This window comes from Lactuca sativa, chromosome 6 (assembly GCF_002870075.4).
Source record: "Lactuca sativa cultivar Salinas chromosome 6, Lsat_Salinas_v11, whole genome shotgun sequence".
Taxonomy (NCBI): domain Eukaryota; kingdom Viridiplantae; phylum Streptophyta; class Magnoliopsida; order Asterales; family Asteraceae; genus Lactuca; species Lactuca sativa.
Window position 1 is genome coordinate 198,400,257 of NC_056628.2, and position 18,900 is coordinate 198,419,156.

Genomic DNA, 18,900 nt, shown 5'->3' on the forward strand with positions numbered 1-18,900 from the left:
CCGAGAGCACCCATCCGACTCATAAAAGAGGAAAGGCTAAGTGTCCATAGGAGCACTGAACACTAAGAATCAAACGAACCCATCCTCAAGGATCGATATCCCATATCCCGAATTGAAGACGTACTCGACCTACTCTCAGAAACAAGGAAAGATAGAGATCCCACTAGTTCAGAATCCTGTAGTAAGAAACTCCCATGGAAACTTAATAATTATGAGGCCAACTATACCGCATGTAACCTTAACTTAGTCACAATAGTGTTCGCCTTTAGAGACACTACTTTTGGGACGCCAAGTACACAATCCTCGATTACCATGACCACCCATTCACCTCCCCACATAGGACGCAACTACAGACCACCTCTGTGTGGACTGAGAGGACCAACACACGACTAACCAAAGGACAAGAACTCTACAACACAATCACCAACCCCAGAATCACCGGAGGGACAACTGAAGGGATCACCAAAAATCCGAACACGACTAGAGACATCTAGAAACTAACCAAGGAACCATGCAAGTAAGCGACAGAAACCCTTGGGATCCCAGATCAATGATCATGTTCCGCTAAAATTCCCTACTTGGAAGAGATAATACACCCTGGATAAGCATAGGAAATTGAATCCGAGATATATCGGGACTTGGAAATTCTTGCTAGGATTGGCCCAGTAACTTATAGACTCCAGCTACCGCTTGAACTCAGTAATGTACACCTATCATTCATGCGTACAATATAAAGAAATGCTTATCTGATGAGACTCTCACTGTCCTTTTTGATTTGATTGAAGTAGATGAACCCCATCACTGTGTCAAGGAACCCGCAGAAATAATGGACGAAGAGTTGAAGCGATCGAAGCAAAGTCGCATTCCCACGTGATAGTCTGATGGAGTGACATGCGAGGGCCAAAGTTCACATGGGAACGCAATGAACAAATGTTGAACAAGTAACCAACCTCTTCTCTAGCTCTTAAGGGCTCTTCTAGAACGAATTTCAGGATGAAATTCCCTCTAACAGGGGGATGATGTCACAACTAATAAATTAGGGTTATGATTTCCATCCATGTACAAGATAACTTCTTTATGTAACCCTTTAACACTACGCTTAGTATAATCAAACTTCAATGCTATCTAAGTTTATACATCCAAAAATTGTGATTTTAGGCGAAACCATCTCGTGTAAGCCCAAAACCTAACCCAATAAGTCACGTCCACTCAAATTTGAGCCTTAACCTAAGGTTTCTCGGTCCAAACCCCTTATTGGACCAAGACACCCTTATTGGGCCTTATTGGGTGGATAACTACTCCTTTTGGTCTCATTGGGCTGAAAACCTCTACTTGGGCCCTAATGGGCTGAAAACTTTTATTAATCATTATTATGGGCTGAAAACTCCTCTAATGGGCCTTTTTGGGCCAAAAACATATACCAGGACCTTAGTTGGGCTGAGAAGTATTATTTTGGGCCCTTTGAACCAAAAACCATTTATTAAGTTTTAATGGGCCAAGAATCCTTATTGGACTAAACCACAAATCTTTATTTGGCCACATCCATTTCTTTTGGGCCTATTATTCGACTGAAATCCTTCTTGGGCACGAACCAAGCCCCAAAAACATGTATAAACCGCAAACCCTTAATGGGCCTAAGGTATTTTTGGCTACTCATGAAAAACCAAAGCTTATTTCCCTTCTTTCCTCATATGTCCAATCAAATTTCAAAAAAAAGGGAAATGAAATGGTGTTTAATAAATGTGATACCTCACATTTACACCACATATAACAAGGGCAATTATCTTGCATACATCTAGGAAGAGAGAGTTTTGTCCAACATATTCCCATGCACCACTTACCCCCTCCCCTCTCTTTAAATTTGGCTTGTGCTCATAAATACAAACACTTCACATTTTCAAAACTTCAAACTCCTCACTCAACACTCAAAGAACGTCCTTTCCTTTTCTCTCCAAAAGTGTCGACTTGATCATCATCAAAACCAAATTTTAAGTTTCTTGGTAAGTTACATGTTATAATTAAGTGTTAGTTTCATGTTTATACTAAAATGTGTCATTTACACACTTTTGTTGTGTAATTAACTCTTAAAAAACCCCATCATTTGAAGAATCTCACCAAGAACACAAGCTTGGCTCAAAATTTCTTCTTGTTGTTCTTTTACATATTGAAAAATCCAATGTGAGCTTCATACCCCCAATATTTTTCATGTTTTCATACTCTTTTAGGGGGAATACATGTCAATGTTTCAGTTAACCGTTGGATAATTACATGGACGAATGTGTTATGTGTTTAAGTTTTTGGTATTTGCTTGAACATGAAATTTATCTCATACATCTTCATAAAATCATGAGAAAAGTGTTGTCAACATATACATTGCTTGAAAACTTTAAATATGGGGTTATACACTCCAAAAATAGCAAGAATGAGTCTTGTGTGCAAACATGTACAACATAAATTTAATCCCCAGCTTTCCACAGAAAAGTTATAGTCTATTTACGGATTGTTTTGACCACCTTGAGTGTAATATTTTTCAAAAGTATTTTACTTGGAATATATTAGGATTATACCTTTCTAATGACTACTCTTACGTATTCATACGATTGTTTTACAATTTTTGGCGATTTTTACAAAACTGCCTATCATTTCAGTAATAATTTCTGACCAGCTTGTGAAGATGAACACTTTTACACTGGTTTGAAGCGATAAAAAATTTTGAACAAATTATACTCATTTTCCAAACTCTCAGAGTTTACGGATCCAAATTTTGACTTACGATGAGTTTTCTATAATTTTTCTAAAAACAGGGACAAAAAAGTCAAAAACTAGAAAATTGTTTTAACATACTAAAAGTGCTTATACTTGTGTTTAGACGTAAGTTTAAAGGTTGTAATCTTTTGAAAACACCTAGACATGATAGCTTGCATGTGCTTATATCGTTGATTACATAAATAGTTTCAATTACACTAGATACACTCAAGTAGTTTTTTTAAGAAAGAGAAGTCATAGTTCACGTAAATCTTTTAATGCTCTAGTGAGACACTCCTTCACTCGTACCTACCTAGTGTACACCGTAAGTCCTGTATTTATAACCAGAGTCTCCTGGAGGGAGAGTGGGATATTGTGTATAGATCTATATGGGGTTGACATCCGACACCCGAGTTGTTCGCTACAGCTAGACAGGCCAATCTAGGATCACAATTATTTGTAGAAACCAACGCCTGAAGAACATCAAGATAGGCACTCTCGTAAGATTAGTGTGGTTGTAACGACTCACATAGGGATTAACAACACTATTTTGGTTTACGGGAAGCTTTACTTAATTAGTCTTACTAAAAGAAATGAAACTATATACTAATGTCTATACAGTATTCATTTTCATCATGGTCTTTGGGTTTAAGACTGCAGCTCTCTATTAAGAAAATATTGATTTTATGGATATATTCATTATTTCTCTATAAGGAAAAAATAAAAAGGGGTTACTTATGATTTTAGTCCACTCATTTTAAAGAAAATGTAGGATTTTCTGTGAATTTATGCTTTATACTTACAAACATAGGAAAACAAAGAACTTTCATGCAATTATACACGGTTTTGGAACGAGACTCACAAACTACTTTTTTTTATAGAAAATATTGGATTTTCTTGTGTTTTACAACTTATTATAAGAAGAGATATTACAAAGTTTTTCCTACAAACAGACTTATGAACTCACCAACATTCTATGTTGACGATTTTCAAAACGACTTGTATTCTCAGGGATTCAGTGAACAGGTACTCGAGCCTTGGATCTGGATTATTTTACTACCTTTTGAGCAGTCATGCTTTATGTTATTTTTGTGTAATTGATAAACAAGTACAATTTGTAAAACAATGAATGTTGGTATATTGTAATGTATAATGTTTGGTTGCTATGTTTCATTCTTATTCAATTGTTATGATACTACACAATGACGTCAACCGCACCCGAACATTTCTGCCATTCTAGTTTTGGGGTGTGACATAATTCCACTCAAATCCAAACATTAGCCGCCGATGTTCTCACCCACGCTATCGATTGTGACAAATTGTTGAACAATAGCCTGCTCAGTGGCTGCAACATCCACCTCGATCACTCTTCTTCTGATTCCTTTTCTGTCTACCATCATTGGAGAAGTAAACCACGATACCTGCAAATTTGTGGGTAGTATTTGGTAAGAAACTTAGGTTACAAATCTGTAAAACAAATTCCTCGATTCCCCTACTTTTGTAGCAAAATGAACGGTAAATTTTGCTTAAAATTTTACCATTCTACATTTGATTTTCGAACTGCCATTCCTTGCTACTTTTAAATAGTTTCTTAATAGCCTCTGTGATTTTGGTGTGTATTATGGAACTTGATGTGTTCATTTAATTTTCTTTTCAAGTCATAGGTGTACTTGGAAACCAATTTTAGAGAATTTTGTGTGATTTTTTGTGCATATTATGGAACCTGATGTGTTCATTTAATGTTCTTTTCAAGCCATAGGTGTACATGGAAACCAATTTTAGAGAATTTCGCAATTCACCGTGTCCATTGCTATCACCTACATGAGACCCATTAGTGTATTGCAATTACAAAAAAATAGGGGTGATTAAAGGTATGTATACAATTTATATAAATATGATGTCTTTTTCCCTTATTCAAGTTTTGGTTTATTAGGAGGGAATGTTTGATGTATATTTAGACTTCCTCCTTACTGTTTTTCACGAGGTGACTCATATGGAGCTTACCAGGCTATTAAAAGGTTATTTTTGTCAAATGAATATGAAATACATCCAAGAGTGCAAGGTAACACGAGCTCCTTCATCTAGCCCCAACACCTATCTATTACAAAATGTGACAACCCGATATTTCAACTCTTTGTAATGACCTAAATAGTCAAGTATTGTAACCACTTTTGAGATAATGAAATTAACTTCGAAAATAAAATGTCCAAAAAGTTTCTATTTAATTACCTACTATGTTTGATGTCATTAAACCGTGATCGTACGTAAAAAGAACTCCCAAATCCGACTTCGTATATTGAAGTTATGATTTTTCCAAGTTCGGCTTAGCAACAGACAGCTAAAAACTCGAATCGGAGATCGAGCGACTTTTGGCTGGAATGACCTAAACGAGAATCGAAGGTCTCGACAATGGTATTTCAGCGATAAAAAGTCTGGCAAAACAGACGTCAGATAAAGAAGTTATGAATTTCTAACGAAACTCTCTTAAACGCGAGCTTTTAAAAATAAATAATAAAAATAATTTCAAAATTTGCCGACGGAATCTAAACGAAAGTTGTAGAGCGTAGTCTCACCTACGCGTTGATATAAAGAACATCGAAAACGGAGTTCGTATGAAGAAGATATGAATTTTAGAAGTTTATTAATTAATTAAAATATAAATTTTATTATTAATCCTTGGTATTATCCGAAAGAAGAGTCAGCAAGCCTATCCGAGTTACGCCTAGCATACAGGCGTCCGCCCAGCGTACTTAAGGGCTAGGCTTCGGATCGTCCACGTCTCGCCCTATGCGAGGCTATGCCCCGTCCCATCCGAGCTCCAAGGCAGTCGAGGATCCGGTCATGCGTGATGCACGAGTACGCCCAGCGTACCGAGGCGGTTCCCAGCCCCTATAAAAGGGATGTGAGGGTTCCGAATAAAGGGCTCCATTTCTCTCATTTCTCTTGCATTCTTGCCTTGTTTTCCGTGTCCGTGCTAACCCGAAGCCTCGATCACTTTGCTCAAGTCCCGAAGGTCGTTTGTGCTCCCGAGATTCCCGAGAATCCCGAGGAAATCCGCTTTCTCGAGTCGAAGTTCTGCTCGGTTTTCATCTCGCTTTTCTTCGATCTTTCAAGTGAGTTCATACCCTTATAATCCACACTTTTAAATGTTTTATAAATACTTTTATATGCTTTTAAGGGGAGATACAAGTAAAACACACGATTATTATCGTGTGTTATATATATAAAGTTTCATTATACACTTTTATCAACGGAATCATATGTGATTTATAACTATTATAGGGAAACTTTCGTATGCAAAATATATCACGATAACATCATATTTTTTGAAATGAAAAATGTGGTTATATATGTATATATGTTCATATTGGTACTATATAAATTATAACTTTTCATAACAAATGAGCATTTTTTCTAAGGATTACTATACAAACGAGACACACTTTTAGAAAACTATAATAGGTATAGTTTTACGAGAACATTACAAACTTTTACATACTAGAAACACTATTTCAAGAAGTTTACTTTCACATACAAGAACTAATGAACATTTTCATACGTAAATCAGTTTTATACTAAATTTTGTGAGACATTAACTTCACGTACGTTCGAGTACGCATTTCAAGTCCTGTATTATATACCAGAATCCCTTAGAGGGGGAGCATGGTGTTTGTGTATAGATCTATATGGGCTTGACAACCCGCACCCTGACTGTTAGCTACAGTCCACCATTTGGGGTGACAAATATCAGAACATTCCAACGCCTGAAGAACCGTTGTGTATAGGCATTTCTAGTCAATAGCATGGTTATAAAACTCACATGGAGTATTGAAAACACATTAATTTACGGGATTTTCCAGGCGTATTGGAAATTTTATACTTACATACATTTTTAGAAACAAACATTGGCCTTGATAGAAGGCTACATTTATACTAGTAGAAAATATAGGATTTTCTAGAAGCAAACAAACAAGAACAAAACATTTCATTTCATACAAACATTGTCATTTAATACTTATGAAACTCACCTGCTTAAATGCTGACCTACTCTTTCAAAACTACTTGTATGTCCCAGAGATTCAGTAATTACAGGTAACAAATAGCTTTTGAAGAAGGGACGCTGCGGCACCAGTTTAATTTCATATTTTGACATCATATTGTAATTGGTTTTGAACATGTACCTTTTGATAAATGTAAACTTTCAATTATATATATGATGGTTGTATTGCTTTCTTTACTATGTATTCATTTGTTACGTTACCACATGAAATCATCCACCCCCGAACGTTTCCGCTGTTCCGGTTTGGGGTGTGATAGATTGGTATCAGAGTAATGTCACTAAGTATATCGAACCACATAAGATATACAAACTATAAATGCTTAAGGGACTAATACTCTCTGACAAAACATTTTTTTTTTGTTTTACGCCTAAGCCGCGTTACGTTTAACTTAAAATGTTAGTTTAGTTAAGTACAAATACATGCATACAACAAATTATTTTCATGATTATTAACTATACAACAAGTATTTAGGCAAGTTGGACACTACTATTAAGACTCGATATATGTAATCAGATGTGGGACAAATATAGCGTGATCAACTATATTTGCCCGAGATCGGACCAATATATATCGAGGAATGCTCGTAGTGAGCAACAAGTCAAAACTTACCAAAAACATCACGAGGATCAAACACAATAATTTAAATACTATAGGAGTATTTGCTACATAAACTAGTTTAACTTACATGTTTAGTCTTACATGTTCCAACTTTATTAAATTCTTATAACCCTATTCTCGTACAGTCAAATGGCTGGATTTCATCACCCCGACGACCCCTACTATCCCAACCAAGGCAATGGGGGATGGGTCGAAGATGATCCCGAGGAGAACGAAGAACCCATAGAATTGGATGATGACTCCGGTACTGACTCAGAGCCGGAAGTGATTAACCCACCACCCGTACAACCTCTCGTCTTCGTAAGGAACTTTCAAGGACCGACTCCCGTCTGGGGAAGTCACCTCCACCATTGGAGCCAACAACAAAACCTACGCCCTCCCTACAGCATATGCCCGGACTTCTACGATGTCCGTGGCGGAGGTTCGGCTGATCGGGCACTCCCAGTAATGATGGGCAAACTAGCCAATCAGTCCTATCAATCCAGAGTTCAAGCTAGCCGGATTCGGGATGTCAACGTGGAAGTATAGGTTCACACTTCCGACATCTGTAGGCTGGACAGAATGCAGGACAATGCTCAACTCCAAACTGAGGCATTCCAAGCGCAAATGATTGCAGCCCTCGCCGAATTGAGGGAACAGCAAGCCGCCCTTGATAGGCGTCTAATGGAATCAAAGCAATCAGATGCGGACTCAAGCTCCAAGCGCAACCTACGTCGCAAGTAGTGCTTGTCAAAATCTCAAATTTTGTTATAAGTTAGGACCTCGGCTAAAAGTCTTTAAATTTCTTAAACTTTATAACCGGAGACCCTTATAGGGGTCAAATTTTCGTGATCATTGTATCAACTATTATATTAATATAAGTGGCACTATTATTACTACGTTGAGTATTTTGTTCAATCATTGAAAAGTCATCGAGAAACCAAATGCTTGCTTCATATTTTCAGTCTTACAAATAACTTTCATTCTTCTATTTTGAGACTCATACTATCATCTGTTGTTGAACTATAGCAATTTAGTTCATGAGACACATACATTTTCTATGCCATGGAATTCTTATATTTATCTTTTCAACCTATAGTTGAAGGATGCCTCCGCGTAGGAACCCGAGACGAAACAACGGTGGGGAAACACCTATACCACCACCACATCCACCTCCACAATTTGATGCTGCCATGTTCCAAGCAGCAGTCACAACAGCTGTGGCAGCTGCCATGTCATAAATCAATAGCCCTATTACAACAGGTTCGGGAATTGGCACGCCTCCTTCCAACCATGGCGAGAGTCATGGACAACCCTGAGAGTGCACCAATAAAGAATTTACGAATGCCAAACCCCGGATGTTTAATGGGACCGGTGGTGTGATGATTTTGAGGCAGTGGATTGAAAGGACAGAGTCAGTCTTTGAAATCTGCTCCTGTCCCGAACACAACAAATTTAAGTTTGCCACCTTTACACTTACTGATAGAGCTTTAACTTGGTGGAATGGCCAGGTTAAGGTACTTACTCTGATAGTGGCAAATTCCATAAGCTGGGAGAGCTTAAAAATCATGCTGATGAGAGAATATTGTCCACGAGGAGAGGTTCAAAAACTCGAAAACGAACTCTGGACTCTTGGAATGGTTGGTACCGACATAGCAACTTATACCAACCGATTCTGCGACCTGGCAATACTTTGCCCAGATATGATTGCTCCTGAGAGCAAGAAAATAGAGAGGTACATTTGGGGACTATCGCCCCAAATATGGTCGAGCGTGTTAGCTTCAAAACCAGACACTTTTAAAAGTGCCAAGGAACTGGCACAATCTCTTGTTGACTACGGAGGCCATCAGAACTCAACAGTTTCTACACCAGAACCACAGAAGGGAAACAGCAACAATAATAACAGGAAGAGAGTATGGAATAAAGGGAAGGGTGGGTCTTCCCAAGAACCCGCGAAGAAAAAACTGGTTTCAGTGAATGCTGCCACTGTACCTACTACCGTTCCTACAAACTCCTATCCAACAAAGCCTTATGTAGGTAACCTTCCAAAGTGCACCAAATGCACTTACCACCATCATGGACCTTGTCGGGAAATGCAGTGCTCCAACTGCAACAGAAAGGGGCACACTGTCCGTTTCTGCAAGGATCCCGCAAAGCCGATCACTCAAGTTCCAAATGCTGGTGTAGGCCAGACTTGCTACGGTTGTGGCGAGGTGGGTCACTACAAGAGAAACTGCCCGAAGGCAGCAAATACCGGCGGGGTGGGACGAGTTTTGGCTATAGGCCACAATGAAGCTGTAGCTAATCCGACTGTAGTTGCTGGTATGCTCCTTCTCGATAATTCATATGCATGCATACTATTCGAAAGTGGAGCGGAGAGAAGCTTCGTGAGTCAAAACTTTATTCACTTACTTAAACGTACACCTAGAAAGTTAGAAAAATCATTCACTATAGAAATGACAAACGGATTAACGAAAAACACTAACTCCATATACATGGGCTGTACATTAACTTTAGACTGTCATTCTTTCCCAATCAACCTCATGCCAATCCAAATTAAAAGTTTCGACATCATAGTCGGCATGGATTGGTTAAGTCTTCTTCGCGCCGACATCATGTGCTTTGAGAAAGCAGTTCGTCTTAATCTCCCTAACGACGAGACATTAGTGATTTACGGCGACAAATCAAGTACAAACCTTCGCATCATTTCATGCATCCAAGCTCGAAAGTGTTTACGGAAGGATTGTCAAGCATTCCTTGCACACATCGTCGATACAAGTCAGGAACTGAAGGACATCAAGAACATTCCGGATGTACGCGACTTTCCCGATATCTTCCCAGAAGAACTACCGGGATTACCACCACAACACCAAGTCGAGTTCGATATCGACTTAGTTCCAGGGGCTACCCGAGTAGCGAAATCATCTTATCGTCTAGCACCAACAGAGATGCAAGAACTTTCCAGTCCGCTTAATGAACTCCATTAAAAGGTATTTATTAGACCAAGTTTCTCACCTTGGGGAGCACCGGTCTTGTTCGTAAAGAAGAAAGACGGATCGTTCCGTATGTGCATTGACTACAGAGAACTAAACAAACTTAATGTCAAAAATCGTTATCCTCTACCCCGCATTGACGACCTATTTGATCAACTTCAAGGAGCAAACTACTTCTCGAAGATAGACCTACGATACGGATATCACCAATTACGAGTACTAAAGGAGGATATTCCCAAGATAGCTTTCCGAACCCGTTACGGACACTATGAGTTTGTAGTGATGCCGTTCGGATTAACCAATGCACCAGCAGTATTCATAGACCTAATGAATAGGGTGTGTCGTCCTTACTTGGATCAATTCGTCATCGTCTTCATCGATGATATACTTATCTACTCCCGAAGTAAGGAAGAGCATAGTCAACACCTACGAAAAGTCTTAGAAACACTGCGATCAGAGAAACTCTATGCGAAGTTCTCTAAATGCGAATTTTGGATTCGAAGAGTCGAATTTTTGGGCCACGTTGTTAGCGAGAAGGGGATACACGTGGACCCCTCCAAAATTAAGGCCATCGAGAACTGGTCGACACCAAAGACACCTACAGAGATTCGTCAATTTCTAGGTCTCGCTGGCTACTATCGCAGATTCATAAAGAACTTCTCTAGCATTGCGAAACCTCTTACTACATTAACCCAGAAAGGCGTGGCCTTTGACTGGGAAGCGAAACAAGAGAAGGCGTTCCAAACACTGAAACAGGCCTTGTGCACCGCACCGATACTATCCCTCCCCGAAGGGATAGAAGATTTCGTAGTGTATTGCGATGTATCAAACCAAGGACTTGGTTGTGTTCTTATGCAGAGAGGGAAGGTTATTGCTTATGCCTCCCGACAGCTTAAGACACACGAAGTGAACTATACGACACACGATCTTGAGTTAGGAGCAGTGGTATTTGCTCTGAAGATCTGGAGACACTACTTATACGGAACAAAGAGTACTATTTTCACCGATCACAAGAGCCTTCAACACATTTTTTATCAGAAGGAACTCAACATGCGACAACGACGATGGGTTGAGTTACTCAATGACTACGAATGTGAAATTCGTTATCATCCTGGCAAGGCCAACGTGGTAGCTGACGCCCTCAGTCGAAAAGAATACACTGGTCGGAGAGTCAAATCTCTGACTATGACTATCCATTCCCACTTATCCACACAAATTAAGGAGGCACAACTGGAAGCTTTACAACCTGAAAATATGGCGGGTGAATCCCTGAGAGGAATGGAAAAGAATCTAGAAATCAAGGGAGGCGGAGCATATTATCTCATGGACCGAATCTGGACACCAAAACATGGTGGTTTCAGAGACGTAGTCATGACCGAAGCACACAACACGAGATATTCCGTTCACCCAGGATCAGATAAAATGTATTTGGATCTTAAGAAACTGTACTGGTGGCCTAACATGAAAGCAGAAATTGCTACCTTCGTAAGTAAATGCCTTACTTGCGCTAAGGTTAAGGTCGAGTATCAGAAACCGTCAGGATTACTACAACAACCGGAGATACTAGAATGGAAATGGGAACGGATTACTATGGACTTCATAACCAAGTTGCCCAAGACGACGGGTGGACTCGATACCATATGGGTCATCGTCGACAGATTGACCAAATCCGCGCATTTCCTACCAATCAAGGAGACTGACAAGATGGAAAAGCTTACAAGAACTTACATAAGGGAAATAGTGCGACTGCATGGTGTTCCGATATCCATTATCTCCGATAGAGATAGTAGATTCACTTCAAGATTCTGGCAGTCACTACAAAGTTCCCTGGGGACTAGGCTAGACATGAGTACAACCTACCACCCACAAACAGACGGGCAAAGTGAGAGAATGATACAAACTTTGGAAGATATGCTGAGAGCCTGTGTGATTGACTTTGGAAAGGCATGGGATATCCATTTACCCCTTGTCAAATTTTCATACAACAATAGTTATCATACAAGCATAAAGGCTGCTCCGTTTGAATCCCTCTATGGTCGAAAGTGCAGGTCCCCTCTGTGCTGGACTGAAGTTGGCGACACCCAGTTAGCTAAAGGACGAGTTCCTGAAAGCACTCTCACCGGTCCGGAAATCATACGAGAAACGACAGAGAAGATCGTTCAAATTCGTGAACGATTGAAAGCCTCTAGAGACCGACAGAAAAGCTACGCAGACCAATGGAGGAAACCTTTGGAATTCTAGGTAGGAGACGACGTTTTATTGAAGGTCTCACCGTGGAAGGTTTTAATACGCTTTGGAAAGTGTGGGAAACTCAATCCAAGATACGTAGGGCCTTTCGAGATTCTTGCCAGAATCGGCCCTGTGGCTTACAAGCTTAATCTACCGCGTGAACTTAGTAACATACATCCAACCTTCCATGTCTGGAACTTGAAAAAGTGTCTGTCCGATGAGACTCTTGTTATTCCACTCGACAAGATCGAGATCAACGAGAGCCTCAACTTTGTGGAAGAACCGGTAGAAATCATGGACCGAGAGGTCAAACAAACGAAACAAAGTCGCATACCCATCGTGAAGGTCCGCTGGAACGCCAAGCAAGGACCTGAATTCACCAGGGAAGGCGAAGATCAGATGAAACAAAAGTACCCTCATCTTTTTCTCTGATTCACTAGTATCTTTACTAAGTTAAAATTCGGGACGAAATTCCCTCTAACGGGGGGATGATGTGACAACCCGATATTTCAACTCTTTGTAATGACCTAAATAGTCAAGTATTGTAACCACTTTTGAGATAATGAAATTAACTTCGAAAATAAAATGTCCAAAAAGTTTCTATTTATTTACCTACTATGTTTGATGTCATTAAACCGTGATCGTACGTAAAAAGAACGCCCAAATCCGACTTCGTATATTGAAGTTATGATTTTTCCAAGTTCGGTTTAGCAACAGACAACTAAAAACTCGAATCGGAGATCGAGCGACTTTTGGCCGGAATGACCTAAACGAGAATCGAAGGTCTGGACAATGGTATTTCAGCGGTAAAAAGTCTGGCAAAAACAGACGTCAGATAAAGAAGTTATGAATTTCTAACGAAATTTTCTTAAATGCGACCTTTTAAAAATAAATAATAAAAATAATTTCAAATTTTGCCGACGGAATCTAAACGAAAGTTGTAGAGCGTAGCCTCACCTACGCGTGGATATAAAGAACATCGAAAACAGAGTTCGTATGAAGAAGATATAAATTTTAGAAGTTTATTAATTAAATAAAATATAAATTTTATTATTAATCCTTGGTATTATCCGAAGGAAGAGTCAACAAGCCTATCCGAGTTACGCCCAGTGTACTCAAGGGCTAGGCTTCGAATCGTCCACGTCTCGCCCTATGCGAGGCTATGCCCCGTCCCATCCGAGCTCCGAGGCAGTCGAGGATCCGTTCATGCGTGACGCAAGAGTACGCCCAGCGTACCGAGGCGGTTCCCAACCCCTATAAAAGGGATGCGAGGGTTCCGAAGAAAGGGCTCCATTTCTCTCATTTCTCCTGCGTTCTTGCCTCGTTTTCCGTGCCCGTGCTAACCCGAAGCCCCGATCACTTTGCTCATGTCCCGAAGGTCGTTTGTGCTCCCGAGATTCCCGAGAATTCCGAGGAAATTTGCTTTCTCGAGTCGAAGTTCTGCTCGGTTTTCATCTCGCTTTTCTTCGATCTTTCAAGTGAGTTCATACCCTTATAATCCACACTTTTAAGTGTTTTATAAATACTTTTATATGCTTTTAAGGGGGGAATACAAGTAAAACACACGATTATTATCGTGTGTTATATATATAAAGTTTCATTATACACTTTCATCAACGAAATCATATGCGGTTTATAACTATTATAGGGAAACTTTCGTATGCAAAATATATCACAATAACATCATATTTTTGGAAATGAAAAATGTGGTTATATATGTGTATATGTTCATATTGGTACTATATAAATTATAACTTTTCATAACAAGTGTGCATTTTTACTAAGGATTACTATACAAACGAGACACACTGTTAGAAAACTATAATAAGTATAGTTTTACGAGAACATTACGAACTTTTACATACTAGAAACACTATTTCAAGAAGTTTACTTTCACATACAAGAACTAATGAACATTTTCATACGTAAATCAGTTTTATACTAAATTTTGTGAGACATTAACTTCACGTACGTTCGAGTACGCATTTCATGTCCTGTATTATATACCAGAATCCCTTGGAGGGGGAGCATGGTGTTTGTGTATAGATCTATACGGACTTGACAACCCGCACCCTGACTGTTAGCTACAGTCCACCATTTGGTGTGACAAACGTCAGAACATTCCAACGCCTAAAGAAACGTTGTGTATAGGCATTTCTAGTCAATAGCATGGTTATAAAACTCACATGGAGTATTGAAAACACATTGATTTACGGGATTTTCCAGACGTATTGGAAATTTTATACTTACATACATTTTTAGAAACAAACATTGGCCTTGATAGAAGGCTACATTTATACTAGTAGAAAATATAGGATTTTCTAGAAGCAAACAAACAAGAACAAAACTTTTGATTTCATACAAACATTGTCATTTAATACTTATGAAACTCATCAGCTTAAATGTTGACCTACTCTTTCAAAACCACTTGTATGTCCCAGGGATTCAGTAATTACAGATAACAAACAGCTTTTGAAGAAGGGACGTTGCGGCGCCAGTTTAATTTCATATTTTGACATCATATTGTAATTGGTTTTGAACATGTACCTTTTGATAAATGTAAACTTTCAATTATATATATGATGGTTGTATTGCTTTCTTTACTATGTATTCATTTGTTACGTTACCACATGAAGTCATCCGCCCCCGAACGTTTCCGCCGTTCCGGTTTGGGGGTGTGACAGCGGAAACGTTCGGGGGCGGATGACTTCATGTGGTAACGTAACAAATGAATACATAGTAAAGAAAGCAATACAACCATCATATATATAATTGAAAGTTTACATTTATCAAAAGGTACATGTTCAAAACCAATTACAATATGATGTCAAAATATGAAATTAAACTGGCGCCGCAGCGTCCCTTCTTCAAAAGCTGTTTGTTACCACATGAAGTCATCCACCCCCGAACGTTTCCGCCGTTCCGGTTTGGGGGTGTGACACAAAAAACTTTTTTTTCCATTTGCTGCTTTTTTTGTGTTATTAGTTTGACTTTTAGTTGTGTGATTTGTTTATGTGATGTTTGTTATAACAATTGCGTAGAGTTTTTTAAAAAAATTCAGTACCTTCATTGAAATACTAAGTCGTTGTTGGAGAAGTATCCAACTATATTCTTGCCCACAAGGTGTTTTGGTAAAATGCTTGAATGCTATTTGAAATATGTACCAGCTTTTGTTACAACATCCTTATGTAATTTCCTTGTGAAATGCACTAGGTGTATAGTTATTGTAATGTTGTGATTTTCACCATAATTTTTTTTCTTTTTTTAAAACATTTATTTAACAGAATACGTTAGCGGAAGACTTAGTTTTCAAAACATTTTCAAATCACAACATTACCTCTAAAATGAAAATCATGATTCTATCTCGATTAAAAGTAAACAAAGTACTTTAAAGTAAAGAATCAAAACGTGTCCAAGAGTGATATCGCTAATATAAATCTACTACCCATAGGAACCCCTCTCACCAAGGCCAATCTTCTAAACTGCCTGTACCAATCATAAGACACAAAAGAAAAAAGATACAAGTGTCAGCCCCTGCTGAGTGAGTTCATAAAGTTGCACATAAAACATACAAACCCCAAATGGGCCAATTATTCTTTTTATGATGAAGCATAAAAATGATAGACAAATATCACTTAGAAAACAACCGCATATCATAATTATCCAACCGTATGTATGCATATATGTTTAATCACAATTCTACCACATAACATTTACGATCAATCAAATACCACATAAGCAACCTCCTAGCATATAATTAATCACATTTCATATATAAGCAACCTTTAAATGTTCAACCTTTTATTAATAACCAACCTTTGATATATATTCAACTTTTTAATATGCAACCAACTTTTTGTTACATGTTCAACCTTTTGTTAGTAATCAACCTTTGTTAGATATTCCACCTTTTAATATGCAACCAACCGTTTGTTACATGTTCAAACTTTTATTATATCTATCCAACCGATTGATAGAAAAGTGTCTCTTAGTGCTTCCTAACCCAAGAGAAACACCCTGTTCACTACTTGTGTGCACGGCCAGCCGAATGCTCTAAGTGGCTCATGACTTCTACCTGAAACACCAACCCCGTGACTCCACTTTCGATACTCCGACTTTGCAAAGTACAAGTACCCCGCGGTATCGTTCAGGATCGGTACAAACGATGCCAATTCAAACGGTACACCTCCCGATTCCCACGTGATGTTTACGTTGGCCTCGAACGAGGGACCAACATCACTCCAGCCTACAAACAACGAAGTGCCTGCAAACCATGTGTCACACGGTCATCTAGAAAGACCGGCAACTAATCACCGTTTTGGCTATATCTCTTCCTATAGGTACTCTTTCAACCTAGTAGGCACGCTCAATGATCCGGATAAGGTTTTAGGCAAAGATCATCAAACTACCCAAACCAGTACGCATAACCCCGCAATGTCATTTATACATTAAGTAAAGCATGTAATGCATACCATATAAATGTGTATTACACATGCAATGTATTCATAACCAACACATCAAAACATAACCATACATCATATTTCAAGTAACTTAAGCTAGCATGTCGTATACATCAAAGACATCAAAGTGTAAGCAACATAGCAATTAGGTCATATCATAGCATTAGCACAAAGCGTATTTTTGCATCACAAATATCATATCATCATCAAGCACAAGTAATGACATGGTCATCCTAAAGTGAATCAAATCACCATCTACAGATTGCACGTTTCAATAATGCAACCTTAATGAGTTAAAACTATGAACTCACCTTTAACCTTGAAGAAATCCTCCTTCTATTCCAAGTCTTGAACTTACTTGAAATTCTCAAAGCCCCACCTAAACACCACACATAACAAGCAATTAACAAATAAAGTATATGTTTCAAAAATACCACTTTATTCTAACTTTTATATTATTTTTTTTATAATTTCCCAGCCCGACCCCTGTTCAGTGTTTTAAGTATAAAACAGAATTCGTAACTCTGATTGAGCTAATTCGGACATTCTGGAAACTAGACTCAATTTCCTACAATTCTTTGTATCACAAGCTCTGTCCAATTGTGACATCCCCAATTTCACGTCCAGAAAAGACCGATTTGTTTATGCTTTGTTTTATAAATTCAAAGTAATCTTTTGATTAAAAGAGTTGCGGAATTTGTTCCCAAAATAAAATATGATAAAATTTATCAAAACGTTTCTCAAAGAGAATGTATTTTCATTAAATAATAAAACCTCGGGATGTCATGTTCGATACAGACCAAAAGCATAAACAATATAAAATAAACCTTACAACAATTATTTATAACTACTAATCTATAATCCAAAATCTCTCGTCAAGTCCACCAACTTATACTCTTATGCCATCACCTGTAATGCAAAGAAAACTGAGTGGGTCAGGCTTGGGAGCCTGGTGAGCGTATAGGGTTTTCAACCCACAATAATACATTTATTATATTCCATTATCAAACAATCAACTCAATTACTCATTCCCATTATCTTCATTTAATCTTCCCAAAAGATATTATCCTAAGGGTCATCTCGTATATCATGTTTACCTCTCATCTCCTTACATCTTATTTCATTATATGTTTGTTCCTAAGAACTTTTCCTAAGGATCATCGCCTGTATCATATAGACAATACTAATTCGGGGATCACTCCCTCAATATATGTCTAGTAAAGGTTAGGGTATCATCGCATGATTACACAGCCACAACATCGCCTGGACTCGTAAATCATAATAAGGGTTAGACTATCATCGCATGAATACGCAGCCACATCGCCTGGACTCGTAATTCATAATAAGGGTTAGACTATCATCGCATGAATACGCAGCCACAACATCGCCTGGACTCGTAATTCATAATAAGGGATAGACTATCATCGCATGAATACGTAGCCACAACATCGCCTGGACTCGTAAATTCATCACCTATCTATCATCATCTAATTATCATCACCATTATATCCTCACCTTTCTCTTATCACATTCTTTCAACACACATCAACTATTTCATCTACCCATGTTCTACCCAACATATTTGTAGATATAAATTACATATATAATGTAAATCATTTAATACCCATATAAAAACATCAATTCCAAGCCCATCTCATATAGACAATTAATATATAACACATAGCACGTATTTCATAGCAAATACTTCATAATTATGCGTTAGAAGAAAGTAACTACACACTCACTTGATTAGACGATGCCCGGACAGCACTACGGCTTGCAGAAGTAGTAATCCTCAGCAGATCTGGAAGATCT